Raw genomic sequence first — 4,588 nt, forward strand, 5'->3', positions numbered from 1 at the left:
CCCCCTCCCATAAAATTTCATGGCTCCGTCCTTGTACGTAGGGTAAATGGCTATGTTTGTTTGTTAAACACTCTCTACTTTAATATTATTCACTTCATGTTTTTTCAAAAACATTTACATCGAAGACAGAACGAAAAAAAGTACTTGGGCTCCACGTAACATGATTAGCTTACAATTTAGCAGCATATATATCCAATCTTCCAACAACTTGTAGGAATTAATTACATCACAACACAACTTAACAAAAAAAAATAAAGGAGTCTTGGATTCTCACGATTTAAGCCTAATATCCTTGTATTACTTGTAATGAGTTGCAGCTGTGGTGGGGGATGGATTCATAGCCAAGGGCATAACCATTGAGAACACAGCAGGGCCAAGCAAACATCAAGCCGTGGCCTTAAGGAGCGGCTCAGATTTGTCAGCATTCTACAAATGCAGCTTTGTTGGCTACCAAGACACCCTCTATGTTTATTCCCTCAGACAATTTTACAGAGAATGTGACGTCTACGGCACCGTTGACTTCATCTTTGGCAACGCTGCTGTGGTACTCCAAAACTGCAACTTATATGCCCGCAAACCAAATGAGAACCAAAAGAACATTTTCACTGCACAAGGGAGACTTGACCCCAACCAAAACACTGGGATCTCAATCTTGAACTGCAAAGTCACGGCTGCAGCAGATTTGATTCCTGTCAAATCATCCTTCAAAACGTATCTGGGCCGTCCATGGAAAGAGTACTCTAGGACTGTTTTTCTTAGATCAAACATTGATGATCTGGTGGACCCGGCTGGATGGTTAGAATGGAATGGCGCGTTTGCATTGAGCACCCTTTATTATGGGGAGTATAAGAACCGAGGCCCAGGCTCAAATACAAGTGCAAGAGTGACTTGGCCTGGTTATAGGGTCATCAACAGCTCAACCGAGGCAAGCCAGTTTACAGTGGGGGCTTTTATACAGGGAAGTGAGTGGCTGAATTTTACTAGTATTCCTTACTTTCTCAATTTGAGTTGAAGGCAGAAAATTAAAGCCTCCTCTTTTGTTTTGGTAAAGGTTTAAAATAAACTCTTGAGTAAACGCGTCATTACAGTCTACTCCTTAGATTTCTAATTTTGAGTTTTAAATTCTTAAGTTATTTGGAAGTTTTAGTTGGGTCATTCTGTGTGTTTTTCGTCTAATTACAGTCTACTCTTTGAATTGGTTACTGTTAAAAAAAAAGAAGAAGTAATTTCTAACACTACGAACAAACAATACGCTTTCTACTACAAATGTGTGGGGAAAGATAAATCATGTGTATCCAATAACTCGTAAAATTATAGGCCTTTACAACATCAAGGGTGGTGGTTCAATGGCTAAAATTTTTTTTCAAGTAGTCAGGACATGTACTAGGGTATAAGTTTAAATTTTTGCAATTAAGAATTCTCACATATGCCTAATTATTATTAGTCACCTTAGATTCTCACTACAAGAAAATGTAGTATTAGTAACGTGTATACTGTTCATTATTTTTCATCACGTTACTAATTGGAAATGTGCCAAATTTGACACGTTACTAATTCGAAAAGAAAAAAAAAATCGAAAACTTTAGTAACGTATCAAATTTAACACGTTACTAATTCAAAAACTAAAAAAAAAAATTTAAAAATAAAAAAAAAAAAAAAAAAAAAAAAATCGAAAACTTTAGTAAAGTGTCAAAGTTGACATGTTACTAAATGGTACTAAATGATAATGTGTCAAATTTGACACATTACCAACAAGTATTGGAAATATGCACTAGCGACTTCCCTCTTTTCTTATTTTTCTTTTTTCTTCTGTCTTTTTTCTTCCTCCTGCCGCACTTTTTCTTTATTCTTTCTTCTTCTCTTTCTCTCTTTTGCTCTCACGCCCACTATACCCCATGGCAGTTCCCTCTTCTCTCAATTGGGAAGAAGAAAAAGGGCAGGAGAAGAGAAAAAGAAGAGAAGATAAGAAGAAAATGAAAAAAAGAAGAAAATTTTTTTTGTTGGGTTTTGAGTTTGGGTGTTTGAAATTTTTTGGGGTTTGTTTTTTGGTTGGTTTGGTTTGATTTTTCAGGTTGAATCTACTTGGGGAACGGACATCGTATATTTTAATGGATAATTTTTTTTTTTGATTTTTATGGTTAGTTTTTCTGATTTTTCTAGTTGATTTTTCTGATCTTTTTATCTCTTTCAAATTAATTAATTATTTGCAACTTATTTAGTTTCTTTTCTTAATTACATGAGTATTGTTGACCCAAGACACTATAAAGGAGTAAGGTAGAGACAGTGGGGGTAGGGGTGCAAAGGCGGGCGGTTAAAAACCGCCCGCTAACCGCTAACCGCTATAACCGCCAACCGCCTAACCGTCTAACCGCATTAACCGCTAACCGCCTAACCGCTATAACCGCCTAGCGGTTAGCGGTTATTGGGTCTACTAACCGTAACCGCTAACCGCCTTTTTATATAATATATTTTTATAATTATAATTATAAAAATATTTATACAAATAACATAATCACTTGATCATTAATTATAAAAATATATATACAAATAACATAATCACTTGATCATTAAATCACAATTTTTTTTAAAAAATAATTAAATCACAATTTGAGTATTAATATATTATCACTATAATTTATATGATTATATCATATGCGATTGATCATTAAATCATTTGATTATATAATAACAAATTATATATATATAATATGACATAACTCATAAGTATACTAATTCATACTAATACAACAATTAAATATCTAGAGACTTATTTCCAATGTATGTTATAAACTTATAAGTCTATATATGTTATAAGTCTATATAAGTCTACATATGTATATGAATAATATAAATGTATAATATCAATACTTAATCATATGATTCAATGACAATTCAAATACTTTATTCAAGACTTCAAGTGAATCATATTATTAATGTACAATGATGATATGATTCGTATAATATCAAATTAAGTAATTGACATTGGATTAAACAATGACCAATGTGTTACTTATAAACACAATTTAAGTATTAATGTATTATCATTATAATTTTAGTAATTTATATATTATCACTATAATTGATATGATTATATCACATGATGACTTGATCATTAAATCATATGATTATATAATAATAAATAATACATATATAATATGACATAACTCAAAAGTCATAAGTCTACAAGTTAATCATATGATTCATGTACAATGATAATCACAATTGATTCAATTGAATTAAACAATATATTACTTATAACTACAAGTCTACAATTTAATTAAAGCATTATTAGATACTTTAGGAATTTAAGATTTAGGAATTTGAACATTACCATTTACCATTAGATATTAAGTTCAATTCAAAGAAAAAATATTATAAGTAAATATGATAAGAATTTAAATAATTAACCGGTTATGATTTAATATTTAAGGAAATTTTTTTAAAGTATAAGTAAATGTAAATTTTGGGTCAAATATTTTTTATTTTTCAATATGGGCTCTTTTTATAGCAATTGGGCCCAAGAAGATATTAAAAATACAAGAAAAAAAAAATGAGGGTAAAAAAAAGCCCAAAAAAATAAGTCCAAAAAGCCATAAAGAAAGCCCAAAAAGCCCAAAAAAAAGCCCAATTTTAAAAAAAGGTCAGCGGGCGGTTATCTATTTCGCTAACCACTAACCGGCGGTTAACCGCTAACCGTTAACCGCTAGGCGGTTAGCGGTTGCGGTTAGTAAAATCTACTAACCGCTAAGGCGGTTACGGTTAGCGGTTATTGCCACTACCCGCTAACCGTAACCGCCTTTGCACCCCTAAGTGGGGGAAATGGGCAGCCGAGATTCAAGACTCACAGAAAGCAGCAAGAGTTTGGCTTGGGATAATAGTAAAGGTTTTGAAATTCTTTTTAATGAAAAAACACAAAACTTGCATGCCTAAGAGCACTACTCGTCCAAATTCCAGAAATAAATTTGTAAAAGAAAATTATTTTTTTGTTGCTAATTTTTTAAACTTTAGTAACGTGTCAATTTCTGACACGTTACTAATAGGAATTTAGTAACATCCAAATTAGTAACACGCTGCACACGTTACTAACATTTAGTAACTATTGACATGTTGCTAATGTGTCGTTACTAATCAAAAGGTTTTTTGTAGAGGATCTCATTGATATACTGTTGGAGTTAGGTCAGATTATAGTTCAGTTAAACTTGAAAGACCACATGGGGTCCTCAACATCTAGGTGCTACAATAGTTCTCAACATTTAGGCCCCTCATATACGTCTCACAGCAAGTAGGTGCTATAATAGTCACCCCGTAGATTAGCCTCAATTAGTTTCCCGGCTTACTCTTTAAAAAAAATAATAAATAAATCATAGGCCTTCACCGACAACGTACGTACTTTGTCATCAAGGCTTGGGAGTGTTGGCATACCACCAGTAGACGGACAGAAGCTCAATTATGTTCCTTGTGGTGCTGTCCTTGTAAGATCTACTATTGAAGGATGAACCCTACAGCTCTATCTTATCACCAACAACCACCATATTTACTAACCGTCGGTTGATTGATGTCTGATGCGTTGCCTTGTTGAGCTTGTTTC

The 4,588-nt window shown here is 33.0% G+C and overlaps 1 pseudogene; it reads left to right on the forward strand.

Moving 5' to 3' along the window:
* The window catches only part of LOC132169145 (pectinesterase-like), a 1,574-nt pseudogene extending 419 nt beyond the window's left edge, over positions 1-1,155 (forward strand).
* The last annotated feature ends 3,433 nt before the right edge of the window (positions 1,156-4,588 follow it).

This window comes from Corylus avellana, chromosome ca2, assembly GCF_901000735.1.
Source record: "Corylus avellana chromosome ca2, CavTom2PMs-1.0".
Taxonomy (NCBI): Eukaryota; Viridiplantae; Streptophyta; class Magnoliopsida; order Fagales; family Betulaceae; genus Corylus; species Corylus avellana.